Source organism: Bombus fervidus, chromosome 1 (genome assembly GCF_041682495.2).
Source record: "Bombus fervidus isolate BK054 chromosome 1, iyBomFerv1, whole genome shotgun sequence".
Lineage (NCBI taxonomy): Eukaryota > Metazoa > Arthropoda > Insecta > Hymenoptera > Apidae > Bombus > Bombus fervidus.
This window is the reverse complement of record NC_091517.1, coordinates 24892805-24913074: the sequence shown is the minus strand read 5'-3', so window position 1 is coordinate 24913074 and position 20270 is coordinate 24892805. Positions and strand designations below refer to the sequence as shown.

General features: G+C 39.4%; 1 protein-coding gene and 1 long non-coding RNA gene across 5 annotated transcripts in view; one reads left to right on the top strand and one right to left on the bottom strand.

Moving 5' to 3' along the window:
* Positions 1-20270, top strand: part of LOC139998278 (protein O-mannosyl-transferase TMTC1) — a 284183-nt gene that overhangs the window by 182253 nt on the left and 81660 nt on the right. The gene's annotated exons all lie outside the window — the stretch shown is intronic.
* LOC139987764 (uncharacterized) lies at positions 10316-11288 on the bottom strand. Of its 2 annotated transcripts, none has more exons than XR_011799928.1 (2): positions 11046-11288; positions 10316-10826 (listed from the first exon to the last, which is right to left on the bottom strand). It is a non-coding gene; the product is annotated as an uncharacterized lncRNA (long non-coding RNA). The 2 variants fall into 2 exon arrangements; XR_011799927.1 differs by having other exon boundaries at positions 10316-10821.

The window sequence follows — 20270 nt, the reverse complement described above, 5'->3', positions numbered from 1 at the left end:
AATTTCGAACAATCCCTCCTTTTCATGGTATAAATTAACGACACATATTTAGAGAAGCTTTATGTGAAATATTTGAAAGCGTAAAAAATAGTTATTACAAATAGTTGTTAACGTCTACTTCGTTATATACGTAAACGAAACTAGTATTGCATATCATAATAATGCAATTTATATTGAAATATATTTCACATCTGCGCAATATTTCTTGTCGTATAACAATATACGTCGTATCGGTAAATTATCGGGTTACACGTTTTACAATTCATGATAAATATGCAACATAAGTGTTGAAGTTATTAGATGTATGAACAGAGAAACGCGTGGATAAATTGTAAAGTAGAAAATATATTTTAATACAGAAGTGTAAATACAAGTAGGGATATAATTTGAGCTGGTCCAGATCCGCAGGCCAGCAGTGTTACCGAAAGCCCCGAAGCCATCGTCGCCTGTCTACCGTTTATGGTCTGCCTTCGTCCCAGTCTTCTGTCTATACGCTGTCGATGGCTTCGGTGCTTGAGAAAACTGAAAAGACCAGATGTAAAATTTTCTTAGAAATGGTGACCACTTCAACGATAAGAACCCACGATGGCATTTGACAATAATCGCGACCAAATTGTAAATCGCGAAAGAGTAAATTCAAGGAGATGGAAGACAGCTGAAACGTGGAGCAAATGTCGAATCAGAAGGCTCGAGATCGTTTTAATAGCCACGTTACAGCAGTGTCGTTTATCCATTTCTACGGCAATTAATTTCACACCAATTCACTCTGTGTCTTATTACAAGTGCGTCAGCGATATCTTACCGAGGAGCTGTGTGCTTTGGCACACGTGCGCGTTCGTCGTTTTCGTAAAAAATATTAATCTCGAAGATCGAAAGCCGGCTCAATGCGTGGTTCGAACTGTTTCGCGTATGGAATAAAGCCGTGGTGAATTTCCGCGAGGTTGTCTCTTCGTTTTTACCGGCTCAGCGTCCCCGCTGAATGGTATTATCCGAAGAAAAATAAATGGGCCGGCAATTGAATTTTGTTTTCGACGGAATCGCCGATACACGGGAACACACGCGCGAATTCGCTTCGATCCGAGCGAAATTTATGAAATGCTCCGAGCTGAAAGTCCGCCGTTTGGTAATCGTTATCGATATCGGCTATCGACCATCAGAAGTATTATTAACTGTTTACGGTGCAATTGGTACGGTACAAGAAAGATTAAGCAGATTTCCGCGGCCAATTTTATTGCCTCCAACAGAATTACTGGTCTTCTACGATCAATGGAAAGTATTTCGTATATTTCGCGCGCCAATTACTCTTTGTTTCGGCATTAGCCAGAAGTTGTTCGAAATTGTTCGAAGCACGCGGAACTTGAGAAACGTGATTGTTATTAAAATTCAGAAACGCTGATAGATTTCCCTCTCCTGAAATCTTCGATGTAATTAATAATTTTAAATTTCCTCCTTAAAATGATATTTCTGTCAAGATATCCAAGAAGGAAAGAATTTCTTCATTGTAAAGTATAAAATCCATTATCTTTAAAATTTTCAGAAATTATCGAAGAACTCAGCTATATAAAAAGACACGTTCGTATTAGGTAGTTAGGATCGATCGCAGGTTATTCGCGGTGGGATAATTCGACGAGGCGTTAAATTCGCGGATCTAACGTCACGACGAGTAGCGAACGATTAATTTTCCTCGATGTCGAAGGTTTCCATGAAAAAAACGTCGCGAAACTCATCTTCCCACTGCAGTTGCAACTTTCTCGTGCTCCATTTATCTGTTTAACGTACCAACCTCTATTTCGTGCTAAGAGGGCTTTTTTCCGCTCGAGGAAATCTCTTGATCGGTTGATATCCCGTTAACAGGTAGCATAGTATGAATCAAGTGCATAAGATCAGCGTGTAGTCTATTTGAAGCGATGATTGTATTAGGTGTTCCGAGTCACGCAAAGACTGTCGAAATAAGGAAGACTTCGTTTCATATACATGTAATATAAAATCGGCCGATTTTGCAAGAACAATTAAACTATCATAAAACATTGGAAAAAGAATAATATAATGTTTTCTGATTTGGTATAAAAGCAATCGAGATATGTGTTCTGGTGGAACACCTGTTCCTATATTACACGTACACAGTATAAGTACACAGAACGTGGACAATATGAAAACTCGTAAATTCATAAAGTACACAAAGCGTGGAGATAAAATTCTATTTGATAACGTGTTATCGTGCAGAGTGATTATAGAGAAACGATTCGTAAAACGAGAATCAGTATATCCTTTGGCTTTACGAGTTTTCCGCGCCACGCTGTTTTCACGTACGCGCATTATAAAAGCTATAAATCCTTGGTGAAAATGCAATTCGGAGGAAATGCAAAATGCAACGAACATTCGTCGAAGACAGATACATATATATCGTGAAATAAATACTAAATAGCGCGTACATTAAATCTTCAACTAAAACGCCGATCGTACAACGATCACCGTTATAACACTTTGTCTCAATTGCTATTACATAAATATCGAAGATCGGTTAGAGAAATCGTTGTCGCGGAATTAATTCTTATGGTATTGATTTATCGTAAGAGCTGGATCCATCCGCGGGCGCCGTTGCAAACCGACGAACGACCAGCGAGATCGTTTGGTATACTAGCGATCGTTGCGTGTAAATTTCTGGCGGATGGATAAATTTCGTTCGATACAACGAAAAAATTTATTTGTCGTAAAAGCTTTTATGGCAGGAATAAAAGTTCCCTGTGAACAAATTCTTGCCGGTGGAAAACGCCTGCTTTTATTTCTCTGTCGCATTTTTTTCTCTTCTCTTCTCTACCTGAATCTTCTCCGTGTTTCTTCCTTCGCTGTCCATCTTCCGCGTTTAGCTTCGTATGATGTATTTCGTAAAAATATAGGCTACAACGAACACGATAAACAAGCCAAGCGCGCGTAGATATATGTCTTGTATTGCGATCTCCACAATTTCGAATAACTACTATGTAAACGTAGGGAGCAGCTGGGACACGAAAGTTTGCTTTAAGCTGACGCTTTAATTCGTTTTCCTAGTCGTTGTCGTTTTGCAGTTTAAGCTGTTTCGTTGGAAAAACTTATTCCCGCTCGATATATCCAGAGTGTAGTTTGGAATAGAAGAGATTAGCAGTTAAATAAAATATGGCGACGATGATGACGAATAATGTGTATTTGTTTACTCGTTGAGAATGACTCGCTGGTAATAAACGTTACTGGCTTCGTTCGCGTGCTGAATTATTGCCGATTCTAAGTACAATTTTCTCTTTTCGATACTTCAGCGTTAAGCGATACTATTTATGCGAGATAGAAGATTAAAGTTGTTATTTGAAAGAAAACGTTTAAAAATTGCTCCGTCCAAAGTAGAAAGAAGAAGTGGCATATCGGATATTCAAAGACTCTATTCGCTTAAAGCACGACAACAAGGTAGTCGCTTTCGAAAGTCGGCAAAGTCAAGGGTTTCGAAGTAACGTTGGAGAACGCGAAAATCAAAACTCGATGAGTGCTCTCGTGGAAAACATCTTCTGGCGTTGATTTAAGCACGAAGCTGCAAATTTACGATTTAAACGGCATTTTTATACGCTCGTATTCAGACCGCGCAAGTTCGAGTATGAATTCATAGAGGCTTCTTCTTTCGCGAGTGCTTTCCCATACCGGCAGCTTCCGTGCAATTTATGCTGCGATTCGGGAACCTTCTTTTGTCTTGAGGCGAGAAATTTCGACTGCCACGGCTCAAGAGATCATTCTGAGAGTTCCGAGACAAGACAGCCGACTATACGTGGATAATTAATACTCTCTTCTGTGATTCATGAATTTCCCGTTCTTTAAATGCTCGACAATTAATTTTTTGTTACGCAGCGAATGTACTAAACAATTATAATAATTATGATATATGTAACTCTAATAAGGATAATAAATAATGATCAAGTTCTATCGTCTCATCGCGATGAGCTTCTACTCGAATAAAAATAATTAAACTAAACATGACTATAACTCAATAGTCAAGACGTGGACTAAACATAGATTCGCGAGAGCGTTTGGGCGAGGGAATGAAACATCGTAACGGGAACGAAACGAGATTTTACGATACCATGAAATATTTCATGGCGAGTGGTCCTTGCTGGAGGAAAGCGTAATATTTACGAGGCGTCGGCCAGACTGGTTCGGCTAATGTGCTGTGTTTTATACCACCCTCCTGGACCGAAATTTGCGAGACACTGGTCAAACGCGAAGTAATTAAAGGGTACATTCGATCAATGATGCTGAAAAACAATCATACGAGCGAACAGCGACGAATAAAGCTTACTGTTGTCCTATTGGAAACACCAAACGAAGACTTTGACGGAGACGCGTAAAAGGAGACAGAGAGCGCTTCTCGAAAACGGGCGATCCAATGGGGTGATCTCAATGGAGAGGAAGAACAGCGCTAACAATAACGCTATTAGACTATTTCTGTCAAATCCCGGGGGTATGCGCGAACGCGAAATGTCTCGACCGCTGAAAATTCTGATGCTGCGGAAATAAAGCGTTCCTGACAAAGGGAGAATGACGACACCGTTGAGTGCGCGTAATTAGTTATATCCGCCGGGCCTAACCATGTTCCTGCTTTCCAGTACCCCTTTTCCTCTCTTCCTCTCTCCCTCTCTCTCTCTCTCTCTCTCTTTCTTTCTCTGACGAGTCCCCCGCGGTAGTAAATTTTATACTTTACGACGGGACAAAGGCACGAAGATGATATCAAACAGTTTTTGCGACTTTTGCGGGACCGCTCTGACATCAAAGAATTAGCGTCCGCTCCTTGTTAGATCGGCTACTCTTTGCCAGCGGAAATCTTATTTTTGACTTGGCCGCTCTGAATGCGATATGAAACGCCGCACAAAATTGTTCGTGCGACCGCCATGCTCGCCACCGTTTCCTCTGAATGCGGCTTGAGTTTTTCCGTTTGTTCTATCGCTTTCTTTCCCACTGTCTGCCTGTGTCGCACTGTATACGTACTTGAACTACTTGGAGCTCCGCGTTTGAAGATGAAATTGATGCTAAGCGGTCGAGTTTATTGTTTGTGGATACCGGGAAAGGGTAAACGAAGCGACGCTTCATTCATCGTGTTGGAAATAAGGAAATTCAAAATTATTTTCTTTTTAGTTGAAAATGTAAATCTTACTGAATGTAATTATTCAGGTGTTCCTTTTGATAAATTCTCGTAGGATTTAGAAAATTCAATTAGATTTTACACCTTCTCGTTGAGCAGTTGGCACGTTACAGTTTGGAAACGGTACCTCCAAACGTACACACATTTTTCACCTGTACTTTCCATCTGTCACAAGACCTAGGGAAATTTTCGCGCTCAACGATTTTCCGCTCGTCGGTAGACTGTAGATCGTCGCTCTGGTCTTAACGAAGAACAACGTGATGAAACAGAAAACAAGTGGGAAACAAGTTGAAAACCAAGGACCAGGAACGGAACGACAACAAAACGAGAGAACAGAACAAGTTGACTCGTAGGAAGAAACGAGTGTCGGCTACAGAGTATCCAATTAGCCGGTTCCCGACCGAAGACAGTAGCAGCTCGGAGGTTGAAGATCGCCTACGGCCGTCTTGGCCTACAACTTTGTCTCCATTCCGCTGGTAACTCGTACGTGCACATTCGACTCATCCAGCCGGCGAATTTCCGCGAGGCGTTACGCTTTCTAGTGCGCGTGAGGACTACTTATGTAGGACCGCTTGGTTGGATCTCAACGGGCATCGTTGGAACCCCTTCGAGTACCGCGCGTTTTCTCTTCTCGTTTCGTTCGAGGTTTTTCATTCAAGGCTACGAAGCGGCCAGAAAACCGTCTACGCTACGCGACTATGGTCTCGCGGCGAATGGGAACGCGTCGCGTCGTTTCTTGAGGAGCGACAACGTCTGCGTTGGGGTTGCCTCCGTGGATATTTCCGACCCTCTCCTTCGCGCGATATTAAAGCTCGGCTCGTTGCGCTACACGCCGTCAGAACCGTAATATCGTGCCGTATTCAGTCGCGCGAAACTACGAATTACGCAACTGGCAAATAATCGACGGAAGAATTTCCGTAATGAAATAATGTGGTATATCAGGGGGTTGAAAAGGAATTTTAGGTTTGCAAGGATGAGGAGTGCTGCAGACAGGAATTAATCGTGTTATCGTACGATTTTTATTGCTTGTTTTGTGTTTGGTAAAAATCTCAGAGTAGAATAAGATTAATGGGAATTGGATAACAATTGGAAACTAATGGGGACAGTCATGATAAATTTCAATTATGTTTCAAAATTGTTTCTTTATCTGATTTTAGGGCTACGTATGTTTTCGTCAGCCTCTTAAACGTTTTAAAGATTTAGATTTACAATATCACACGATATCGTAAGTACCATTTATTGCGTTTTCATAGAACTTCGTGGATTTGAATCTAATTGTCCACATTTCGATTACGTACTTCTACAGATCTACAGATCGTGTTTTCTTCCTGTGATTTTCAATTGTGAATTAACGCGCCCTAAAGGATTTTTTACAACGAGGTTTAGAGAATTGCCGTTGACAATTGTGATGCAGTGTCTTTAGATGACGAGGTTCAGAGAATTATTGTCGGCAATTGTGATATAGTATCTTTGGATGATGAGATTTAGATAATTACCGTTGACATTTGTGATATAGTGTGTCTTAAGGGACCTATCACACGTGTTGCATTAACCATTAATCATAATCTGGTAAGCAAATCTCGAGACCTGCGGTGCAGTCTTCTTTATTTCTATTTTTATTTATATAAATTTAAAGATACAATAACATCGCAAATTAAAGTAAAAAACAATCCGAAAACCTTATCTCGAGAAAATGAACGCGTCTACGGAGAAATCCACTTAAAAGTCATTAACCACTTGTTTATCCGACGAAATTTGTTCCCTAAAGCTTCGCCCCATCGTCTTAGCCATAGCGATGATCGTGATACAAGGCGGTCTATGGGGTGGCCGTTAGCGCTCGTTTTACGTGCGAGTACGGAACCACAGGAATGTAACCGAGTCGTTTCAACGACTCTGTAGTGTAAATTCTTCACGACCCTCCACGACGCATACTGTCGTTTCGTACGTCTGAGGGCTCGGTTTACGTCGGTGCGTGTTCCCACGAGTGTGTTCACGTATCGTCGAGCAGCGCACTCAATTACCGTTCCTGTGGCAGTGACGGGAGAGACGGTTTAGAGTATACCGTAGACGAGAAACGAAGGGTCGCGGGTGATTCCCTGATGAGACGTCACAGAACGATATAATGGGTTAGGTTTGCAGTCTTAACGACGCTCGAGAATAATGTATCATCGTTGACTGGGGAACAGGATAAATCTAACGCCTTGCGGGATTTCTTGTTCGCCGGATAATGGCGGCTCCGGGGTCCCATTACCATTTTCGATTTACGAGCAACGTCACCGATATTTCACCAGAAATACCGTGTAATACAAAATTCGTATGGAATTCGAGCGAAAGATATTAAGTATTCCGGCCGCGTGTACGGGCTCACGGTGTACGTCGTGTCAAGGATATTAGCGAGCGCTCCGCGCGATTCTACCAGATCGATGTAAATGCATCCGTGCAACTAAATCGCGAGCTTCGCGCGTATTGAGTATCGTAAGGGCTGTCCGTTTAGCGTTCGATCTTCGTTTAGTATCGCTTTAGACACAGTCGAGTAATATCTCTTTGTTACGTATAAATACTTGCAAACAAGGTGTATTTACAGTGCTCATAACGAGAATCTTTTGTTACGAATCGAAGCTCGTAATAATATAGCGACGGTGGAATCGTCGAATTGATTTTAATGCTTCAGAATGGTCAGTTAATTATGTAAAGAGGTACGCTGATTATAATACTGCATTATCGAGCCTCATTTATGTACTATAATTTTAACGTAGCAATTTGGTGTCGATATTACAATTAGCATTCCGATTATCGGTTTAATTTATACGGTGTGAGTCATATAGCTATTTATAGTATTCTTTCTACAAATAGGGAGCTGATATTCTTTCCTTTGGTACTTTCTCATAGAAGTATAAAGAAGGAATTATATTTTTATAGAATCGACTTTTCTATGACACGGTTCTTTATTCAGAATTTCGTTATAGAATGTCGTTAATTTTATGTAACACGTTGTTAGAATATTTATTTCTTTTCTTCGATCGACTATTCTTCCTATCCGAACGATATTTCGGATATCGATAAAAGCCGACTGTCTTCTTAGTTTTCTACCACTTCGACGAATATTGATAACGACGATAGGAATGAAAAAGTAAAAATTCGTAGATAGAACATCTACTTTATAACCTTCTTTAGCATTCTAGTCGTATTTATACCTTTCATCGATATTTGTAACAGCTCTGTCAAGTATTCGATGCAATTACGTACAATTACATGAAGCAGAAAAATACTGAAGAATAAAAAGTCAACATTACTATGAATATTTTATACAACACTGCTAAAAGTGAGACAGTTACACGCCATCGTATAGGATGCGGTAAACTCAGGACTCGTCACTCAATTATCACTATGCCATTGTGTTTCAAACACAATATTAATTTTCTCGAACTTCATTACTATCGTTGTAACGTGTCTAAACTTTGATCCAAGATGTACGAGATCCACGAATTTTTCTATGCCAATTACAAGTACATGTCATGGACTGGTTGGTCCCCTTGAGGCCTACCTGCGTACACCGTTCTACCATAACGGGAGCAGGAACGGCTGGTGACGTGGAGACCGCAGGGGATGTCGTTGACATCCCTCAACAACGGATTCCATACACCGTGGACGCGCACCGAACCCGAATATTTGGTAGCATAACCTCTGTTCATCATCATCCACGTCGACATCCTGCATTCATTACAACGTGACATCAGACATAGTGCAGTATGTGTAGCAAACAATGGTGTGGGAATGGTGGTCTCCAAAGGAGACGTCGATCAGATTGTTCTGTCTATGAATGGTATAAATCAATTACGCATCTACAGCAAAAGTTTGTCATGCAGGTTGCCTACTTAGCGTGTCAGGGCATAATTCATTCCACGTGATTCCTCAGGTTTATGGGCTGTGGTGGTTATAGGTAGATTTAGAACGCTGAGAATATTAGTGGTGTTCAGTCCCAACCTAACCCCAATCAGTCTAGTGATAGTTCTCAGAAAACAAAGTTCTGTATATTTTGTGGCGGCACGCGACGACGCAGTTTTCCGATGGCTTCGCGACACTCTGCGACAATGTATATCGCCGAAGCAAAGTTCCTAATGAGCCATCAATATCCCAACGGACCTTTCGCCGAATGTTCGGGAAGAAAGCGTGCGTGGCAACGGTCGCGGACGCCTAACAAACGCGTGGATAGTGGGGATATCGAGGGGCGACGAAGAAAAAGAAAAGATTCATTCCGTTTCGAACAGCGAAGTTCGAAGGGTCTAGCGTAACAGCGAAGCAAACACATTCGAGAAGCGTGATTGTTAATTGTTGATTCTTGACTCTCGATTGTTTAATAAACCTTTCTTTGTTGAACGTCAAGAGTATTTCTTGGCGCACTTACATCCAACTCCACCTCAGTTTCATGAAAAATAGCGGTTGATCTGACACACACTACTATGATCGTTAGTAGTAGGCAGTCGTATTTAACATATGGAATTTCGATAAAAGGCGCGTGTTTGCACACAGCTGTTCCTACTATCATATCGTTTTCATTTCCAACGAATCGTCTTAAATTATACGTTACGATACAATCCCTCTTCGATCAATCAACCCATTCGCTTCTGATTGCACTCGTTCGTTCAATGGTCCCGAGGATGTCGAGTAAATTATTACGAAACGGTACAGCTACGCCTTACCTATCCGCCTAGATGGCTGGGTCGGGATTGCACGCCACAAATTATCTGCGTAGAGAACCACCCACTAATTCTCTCGCCTCTTACCGCTCTACCACAGCCAGCACGGTCTTCCACCTTGTACTTCTCCGCCCACCTTTCTGTTCCTAGCGGCGTCTCCTCTCTATCCTCGAGAAATCGTTCCCCCTGGAAGCTGCTTCTGTTTTTTGCCGATTCCTCGGCGCAAGATTCTCTCCTGCATCCGTGATTGGTTTCTTAGACCATCTTGTTCCTTGACTTTTTTTTTAGATCATTTGCCAGATTCTCGTCGCATTGCGTAGATTCGAAGTTGACAAATTTCGAGGTCACTGTCGTTTTCTTGGCACAATTAGGTATTGAGAATTTTGGATCTTAATAGCCGAAATAATGCTATAGGAACACTAAATTTACGCTTGGAATTTATATTAGAATAATTCTATATTTATTTGATAAACGATTCCAAAGATATTCATCGATACACACTTGCACGCGTCTCAGCACTTTCTTCCATATCCGACTGTTAACCGACTGAACAGTTTACATTCATCTGTTTTCGAGACGCCGCGCACACACATACTTTCACACTCTGATATTCATATACAAGTATACTACTACGCATCTAACCTAGTCTAGCACATAAAATTATACGTATCTCAATATTAGGAAGAAACGTACAAGAATTTGATATATTGATTCATATCACTATAACGTCCGACTGATTTCATGGTTTAACGAAAGGTCAACCTTTTATCCGCTAGATTACATCCAAATAAGAAAATCGAAATTTTTCTGTCTGTTACATTCTTTATCTGTAATTTTCATGTATTGTCAGGTTCGTACTTTTAATATTAATACATTTATACCTTAGACATGTCTGGCGTATCAGAACGAGTTATTCTCGCATTGGATACGTGTAATCTTCTAGGCTGCGATATTTCCCGCTACTCTTTTCTGCGCTTTCCAAAAAGAAAGATACGTTTTATATATGTACAAACGATCATATTTGACAAAAATATTTCGCGTCGGTTAACAAGAAATAAAATACAAATAAAAGTAAAATGAAAATAAAATGCAAACAGTAGGGTAGTATGCATGTGCGAATCAAATATTGAGAATCGAAGCTTTTAAAATTCACGCGTAAAAATCGTAGTAACTGAAAAATTATAAATTTTTACCTTTTTGATTCGAACTTTTTCTGGTCCGAGGAACATTTCGCACGAGTAATGGTGTACGATTCGACCGTGGAAACTTTCATCCTCAGATTCTCAAAAGAACGGAGACGAGGAAAAAGTTGAACAAGTTTTTCCTCGTTTGAAGAAGTCGTGTATGTACCGTTTTTCTCTTACCGGCGCTGGTTCCCTTCATTGCGCGTTGTGATAGATACAAACAGCGACAATACCGCATCCAGCAAGTGTTATCTCGTGTAATCTGGCAGATGATACGAAGTATTGCGTTTATCTAGCTTGTATATCCGAGACTGTGTATGTCTGTTTATATATGTACATGTACGTAGGGTGATGCAACGCGATAGTCATGCAAATAAATCTTGCACGCTCACGTTGTTGAGCTAGTTGTAAACTTTGCTTTGGAAACATGTGTAAGCATTATTGTACGATTTAGTGAGACCTTGAACTTTGTTACACACGCGATGTTCATAAGGAATAATAAGTCAAACTGGGAGCGAAGTGGATTGACGTATCGAATAAATTTAATCAATTAGAGAGAAAATTATTTAATTGAAAATTAAGTAGGCGATTGTTGGTAAAGTATAAAACTTAGAATTTAAATAGTAAACCACAGTTATAAAACACATGTTTCTGGAGCCTGATGTAGATTTCGATATTCTCGACTCTAAATTGTATCACATAAAAATCAATTGCCGAGCGATATAAAAATTAATAATTATTAGAAAAATATTGATAGAACAGAAATTGAAATATTTGTACAACATACATATTCAAGGTTAAGTCATAAAAAAGAAGAATAACTTTTTCTATCAAATTTGGTTTAGCGAACACTGAGGAAGTTAATAATTGGATCGCATTGTAGAATTTTCATCTGACAATTCGCCATGGATAAAATACTGTACTAATGTTTAGCTGCGAAACGCATACTTTATTCGTTAGTTTAATAAATTAAATTTTATGTGGATTTAAGTTCGAAACGTATACTAACAAATAATACTTCGATAAGATTGTTGTATGTAATGAAAATAGCGTATAAAACGATTAAATCAACTGCAGTTAAAAACAATCAATTATGAAATAATTTAGAAACAATGCTCGATGATTATTAATATCAGTAGATGCCGTCAATATCGTTCGATCGTAACACGAACGTATTGTTAACACCGTAATTGCATTGCAACAAGATTACGCACACGTGTTTAACGAGCTGTCCTTTTGTTCGAAAAGGTTGTGAATTGATTCGACACTATGGTACACGATGAATAAACTGGTGTTCCATCGCGAATTGATCGTGCAGCCTATCGCGGTAAGTTTCCAAATACAAGTCTGGAAATATTATTGGAGCCGGATATACGCTATTCGAACCATATTGGCACGGTGATAGAGTATCAAGGGCATTCAATGGCCATCAGTAAATATAACGCGGATGATCCTCTTCGCATCGATTCAACGGTATAAATCGCTTATTGACGTTTCGAACGATTTAATCGGCGGTATGCGACATATTGGGGTATTAACACGGAGTGAGTACACTTAATTATTGTTTCCTATTGTTCTCGATGTCAAATATAAAAAATTGCAGCGAATAATATTAAAAACCTTTTTGCCATGAGATTACCTCTACTTTTGCAGATTATTTCACATTTGTTTTACATATGTATACTCATCTTTGTAGATTATTGTATTGTATTTATTAAATTGAAAATATTGAACGTTCCTTTCTGATTTTCTCACTTGGAACATCGATACGTCAGACAACCAAATTTATCAACAGTGCGCTAATAAAAATCATCGAATAGAAGATGTCCTGTAACTTGCTGTATACGCAAGCAACGACAGATCTTGGATCGTCTGCAAGGCGTGTACAATACGCGTTTCTCGTGCGAAGAGAATGTACGATGGTGAGCTACGATCGTTCCTACGCTTGTTTGTACCGGGGACTTTGGTTTTAAGCAACAGCGACGTTATCGTCCCTTGGGTCGCCGGTAATTATTCTCCTGTTCATACCACGGACGAGTCCCGATGCTCGCGTGCACGTTCAATTAAAACGAGTTAGAGGGGGGCCAAATTAATACGAGCGCGGTCATTAACGACCAGCGAAGAAAACTCTTCTCTCGAAGAGGAGAGCAGCTCTCAGCGAGGCTGTAGTGCGACACAGAATAAAGAAAAAGGGGGCGAAAACGGGTGGTGGTCTCCCAGTCGAGTTGCAGGCAACACCTCTGTGCGCCACTCTTGGCTTCGATCCATTTCTCTTTTCACCTTTACGAGGGGATTGCCGATTAAAGGGGAACGCTGAAACCAGGCTTCCGGCAGCAAACGGTGCAAAAATGTAGATATTGCTGGTAATTTTTCGTACGATGGAGCTTCGACTACCAGAATTTCGGTGAATAGAATGGATTATCGGAACATCGATAGCAGAAAATTTGGGAATTCCGTTCCTGATAAGAAAGACTAGAAACAGGAATAGGAAGAAATTGCTACTGTTTCAAAAATTGTTGTTCTTGTATGGTATCGACATTTATACAATAATTCGACTAACGACGGCTCCACTGCACTTGGTTTGAAGTTTACAAGAGCAGGTGCTAATAATCCCAAGGGAATATCGTTTAGTTCGAATTATGAGCTTTGCAATGTCTTCAAAGATTAAAATGGTTAAGTTTTGTGGGTGTGAAAGTGATGTACTTGTCGAAGATGTATTGTCGGCAAGCTGTTTCTTGCAAATGTGCGGTACTTCGTATGTTCTAATCTCCATTTTGTAATACATCTCGTTTCGATTTCGATTCTTCGTTTGCTATTGAGAAAACGATACGATAAAGTTCCTTAAGGTCTTGAGGGTCAAGTTCCATATTTTTTTATAGAACAGTACGAATGTGCGAATGGTTATGTAGAGTAATATGAATAATCTATTTATTTTCTTTCTTGACTGCTCGATTTAAAATTTAAAATTTAAGTACTAAAACATTTCAGATATTATTTCGTTTATACTTAAGGGGGGCAATAGTTTTGTATAATTGCCGAAATTCATTATTTCAAAGTTTGTTAAACTCATAGTTAAATAATTAACCGTTTAATTATTATCCAAATTCGATTCTAGGAAAGGATTCTAGAAGGAGGAAAAGTGTATGTGACATTTATTATCCTGCTTCAATATTTTTCAACTGAAAGTAAATTATTAGATCTCCTGCTTGTACATTAATTTACGTGCACTAAAATAATTGTTGTTTGTCTCTCCGTAAAGATTTATGCGCAATTTCGTTAAAAAAGGGGGGATTTACTCGCTTTCGTACAAATGAAGGGTTAGCAATGGTATTTTATCTCGCTTCATTTAACGAACCATTAAACATCAAAAATAGTGTATCTCACAACACTCCTAATAAATAGTTTCCGAGAAAATCGCTTGTAACATTTTCTACGGGCCATTTTGTATTACTAAACATGCATGCATTAAAATCGTAGTGATTTTTTATTCATCTGGGAAATTTCTCGCGTACAACCACGCCATCCATCGCAGTTAATTTACTCGGATACTCGTTAATACCCTAGCAACACGTTCACGATCTAAACTGGAACGCTTGCCCTAACATTTTAAACGTTCTCTCTAAACCCATCCCACGCAGCCGGTCGTTACACATTTCTTCCGTCACGGTACGACGTTTAACCACGCGAAACTGCTCGTAAGAATAACGTCCTGTCGCGGAATCCGGTAGATCTGTCGTCGATAACATTTACCGAGTATAATCCTCTTTCCCGTTTTATTTGCCTAATGCGTCGAGCAAGCACGGCGAAGAAAGATCTCGACTGCGTTTCGAAACTCGCCATTCGCCGAGTCGAATCATTCTGATGGATATTAGGACAATACCGAAGACGTAGAACGATACTTTCGTCGCAGGGCGAAGATGCGTTCACGCGCGTGCAGCTGGAACGGAACCGATCAATTTTGTAAGATTTTATTTTAAAGTCGATAATTCGTGCGATGTTTTATGCTAAACCATCTGGCGAATTTTTAAATACTCTCGCGTCTATTTAATGTCGTGAAAATATATTGGCAATTACGAGATTTGGTGATGAAGTCACGAGGAAGATCAGCTCCTAGAGGACTTTCTTATTTATAAAAATATATCAGTCTAATGATACAGAGCGGCCCAATTTTTAGGACGATCGCTAGATGTCTATAAATTTTCTACAGTCATTGAGACTTATCGATTGAGACGCAGGACCCTAATTTATGATTTTACGATACCTAAATCATATGAGAACTTAACATTACGAGACGTAGTCTGGAGCAAACGATACAGTCAGGATACGTACGCTTAATTCCGTGCGATGATGCAATACATCTCTCATCGGTTTACCGGTAGTCAGGCGAGACGGAAGTGTATCGTGGTCGGCGAAGCGGACACATCCGGTCCGCAAGATTAATTGCCAATAAACCTCCATTACAGGGGCCTCTTCCCGTACTGTCACTCTTCTCGTCCTACATCGTCAACCACCTACTTCCTATTTCAGATATTCCTCGCCCTGTAACCTAGCTTTTGCTCCGCGAAAATTTCGTTACGTGTTGTGCGCGATGAAACATCGTTACACCGAGATGGTGAGGTTAAATGCGAACCTGGCTCGTTAATCGGCTGTGATCTCCAATGGATGATATTTGTTTCCTTGGTGTTTAGTAATGGGAAACTGGTAGAGTGTTTTCGTTTAACAGGTTCACTGCGGATCCAATTTCATTACCTACGATATAATATAACAAATAATTAGATAAGATAAATAATTTAATACGATGTCCGTCGGTATATCGTATAACGTTACGTATGTATTTGATACACGTGAATCATTATGAAATTTGTTGTCGCAATTTTGCGGTTTCTATTTTGTACGTAAACAATCGAATCTTATGCAAGCGATTAAAGTACTGCCGTTAGCCAACAAATGTATTAAGCAAATCTTTAACATTTAAAATTCTTGTACAAAAGTTTGACGTAAACATATTTGCAGAGTGAGAATTCGAGACGACGTTATTCGCTATAAAAGAGAAGATACGTTGGGACAAGTATAGAAACTCGGTTGATTATGGTTAAGATGAAGTTTCTTTTTTGTAACGACTGAATTGAATTTAACGACGTCATTAATAATCGGTTGTATAACATAACATATACAGTATAGGAGAAGACATAATGCATGGAAGATAAGAGATGTAGTAACGGAGTGTAGAGAAGTTAGATAAATGTAAAATCTAAAGACACACGTAATTAGATTAGCATATTGAAGTTCCAGTACTATAAAAATAACAAAATAAAATCGTGTCCCTATAAGAGGGGCTACTTTATGAAATCTTTTTCTTTCAATTCTTTTTGTACAATAATTTCATAATTACCTATTTCCATTTGAAACATGGAAATACATTTTCCAGCGAAGCGGATCCAGCTCCTCTGAAGTACTTGAACGTCAAATAAGCACATACAAGAATCCACGATTATGAAATTCTCTGTAAAAAAGAAAAGGAGAAATAGCGAGCCACGTATACGACGAGCTCCATTTCCTCCGCGACAAGAACAGCTTTTCCGCGATTCGAAGTAAATCTCATAAAAGAAACGGTTATTATACGAGACACTTTGTAGCTCTACTTAGCTTCTTCATTCATCTATTTCCATTCATCCGACAGAGCAAGATTATCCGGTCGAGCTTTGGAGCGCATACAGAGGAAAAATTTCGCTTATCTCTCGCAAATTTTCCACATTATTTCTTCGAAACAGTCTCCCTCTGTATCCATTGTAGCGCGAAGCACGAACTAACGAAAATATTCCACGCTTCCTTCGTTCCCCGCAAGAATTTCATTAACGTTTTTTCTCCGGTACGAATCTTCGAACGAACGAAACGCGTTCAAATTTATGCAAACTCTTTCTCGACGTAAACTTGTCCCGTCATCGTGCAGACATAAAATACGAGGCAAAAAGATCGTAACAGCGTACACTACCAACCATAAGTATTTCGACGCTCGATGCAATTTGACCAAAAAGTGGATATTTTTTACACTGTAACGATCGAAGAACGTCTCTTTGCTAGTGATTCTTTAGTTCTTGCCATAATTGGCATCAAGTACTCGTTTTTAACGAGTAGCTGAGAGTTCGTAAAATCTATATAGTCTTTTAAAACGTAGGAATCTAGAAACAATAGTGGGCAACGAACGATTGTGTGACTTTTATGAAATGAGACTCGCAGAAAATAATTTGTAATTTCAATATGAATTTTTTATTTTGCTTCAAAATTCATCTCGCATGATCGCAATAAATTAGGTAAATCATGTTATGCATGTAGAAGAAATTTCTACAAATGTTCAAGTATGTATGCACGGTAGTGTGGATCGGTAGAATGTGTCTGACGCAACGTTGTTCGACGCGTATTCTACTTCAAGTCGCCTCACTCTGAATTCCACTTGACCAATAGTAAATTTCATAATTCAATGCTAGAAGACCATTTTTTTAGCAATATTATTCAATGGATCTTTTATTCTTTCATTTGTTTATAAATTCTCTACAATTTGTTAATATAAACTCCATCCGTTTTATAATGTTTGGAAGAGTCCAGGTACTTGTGGACGATAGTGTACACGACTAATTCATCATTGAAAAACGGTTGCGAACGCTCGCGTGTCTGAAAGTGACTGAAAGAAGCACGTGATACTCCGCTCGTGATTAATCTTACTACCAGATCGCGAACACGAGTGGATGCTTAGAAATATAACGCGAGGAATCGATCATTGCATCGTCTACGTGGTCGAGACTCCGAGATCCAACGGGAAATTGCTTTCGTATGAATTCAAAGGCGTACATTGGTCGAACATCAAAGTTCCTACGTGCGAACGGTGGAAGAACGAGCGAGAAAGAGGCTCGGAACTTATCACGCGAACGTCGATTAAAGTTTTCACTTCACACCTGGTTTTACGAATTGCCCCTGCTGTGATTGATCTACACGAATGTCGGAAACGATCAACGTCCATCTTATTTCCTCACCTCGCGTACTCGCTTTTCCGATTAAGCGGTTTACATGCATCGACAAATCGACCTACTGCTTTCCATTTAGCGGTTTAGAAATGGTTTCTGAAATGGTAAAGTAGTTTTCGAATTGGATATATTTTTAAAGACAGACGGCAAAGAGAATTTTAAAGATAATATAATATCGTTGGATAATTCTGCTGTTCCGATTAATCTAATTAATACAAATATCAATTTAAATATCAATTTTCATAGAGTAAGAGTTTTTCAACAATCTTAATAATGAAACTGTGTAACATCAAATAGAATATTTATAGATATGAGATTTAAAGAAAATAGACTTCAGTCGAAAATTGGCTTAGTAGCTTAGATCTTCTCAAAGACATTGATTTAAACGAACACGTTTTGTTCGATATTTTCGACATCTTTTCCTACGTAATAATCTCCTATCGAGTGTTTACTGCTGTTCGGTCAAGAACTAGTGAGACTCGCGTATCTTCAAAAATGAAACCTGCATCAGAATTTTGTTATTCTTGACGATATTGTCTTATCTCGAATCACAAGGTGTCTCTAGCTTCGCGATATATCCATATATATGTAAAATACCTACACATACGATTTAATCCCTAAGCCGGGGTAAGTCAAATTTAAACACTTTAGAGATCTCCAGAATGTTGATGCCTGTGGTTATACATTTGGCGGTGAAATCCCCACAATTTCAGGCTCCTTCTCGTGTCGAGGGCTATTTCGCATCAAGATCAACTTGTCACGGGGGTTCACTTGACAAATGTTTCCACTTAGGATCAGGATCTTGATGACCATGAGGTTTGTCTGCTGCCAAAATAGACTAGGCATTAGGGAGCACTTAGTATTGAAGTCTCTAATGCGATCAAAGTCGAAGTAACATGCTCGTCCCATGGTAATGGATGTTTCTGTTCCCACTCTTAACACGTCGATTGTCACGATGTCCATGGGTGACTTATGTTTGTCAAATGTTTTAAAATCATTAGAATAAGATAGATTTCATAGACTAAAAGGTTTTCCATGATACGAATGACTTATACAATATTTCCAGAAAAAGATATATATATATCATATCATATGAAATTTATCGAGCTAGATTATTTAGCGATTTGCTCGATTTGTCTCTCCTGGCTATATTATTAAACTGACTCGAGATGTTGTCTAAATTGCACCAATTGTTCAGACGATGAAGCAACTCATGAGATTCAAGACTCATAAAAACATCAGGATATTTAACAAAAATGGAATAGACAAGGCGTGGCTTATTCAACACGCAGGTAAAGATTTGTCCAAATCTGTCTCGTGCTACTCTATGAAAAGGTCGATTCGTCTATTACGATTAACAGGCCAAGTATTTCTGATATCTTGTCAACCAATATTCTTTATTCCTCCGTTTGTTAGTCACAGCATCTCGCTAGAATTATCCAGACGTTGAATACATAAAGTGGGATATGAAACTTAAGAATGACACAACTGGCTGAATGCTAATACTTCGTAATAACGGTGCATAACGTACGGTTATTACGTTGCAGAATAGCTATGCACATTGTTCAAATTTCGCTACTATAAAACTCGAAGCGCGCGCGCTCATAATACGCGTACGTGTCAGGAATATCTCTCCGCTTTGCTTGCCGATTTGTATTCCAATTTCAAACGAATCCAGCGAAAAGCTACCTGTTAGAGCCTTCCAGCTTCCCACGGAACCGTACTCTTATTCCCTCAATGGTAATCGAGTTTAACGATGGAAAGATAGGAAGGAAACATACGGGACTCGTAGCTGCGAGTTCTTTGAAAAGGAATGTCTCGTGTACCTGGAACTAATAAAACGCGACTGATAAGTAAAAATTAAAACTCGTGTACGGATTATGGCCATATCCCTCCGTTTGTTTTTTCTTTTTTTTTTTTTTCTTTTATTTTTTAGCGAAACATTGAGTTTGTATGCAGTATCATGCATCGCGCGTCCTAATGGCGAAACTTTCCGAAGCTCTTACAATTAGTAGCCTCGTCTTCGCGTGCAATGCTCGAAACATAAAGTGGATTAACAATTTCGACCTGGGAAGCTGCAGTTATCGTAACAATTTCAACGCGTCGTGGAACTACGAAACTTTCGTTTTACCGGTTCGTTTCAATTTTTAATACACCAAAATCATTCGTACGATTGCTACGTTTCTGTGTGTTTCTTTTCAAATTGAGAAACAAC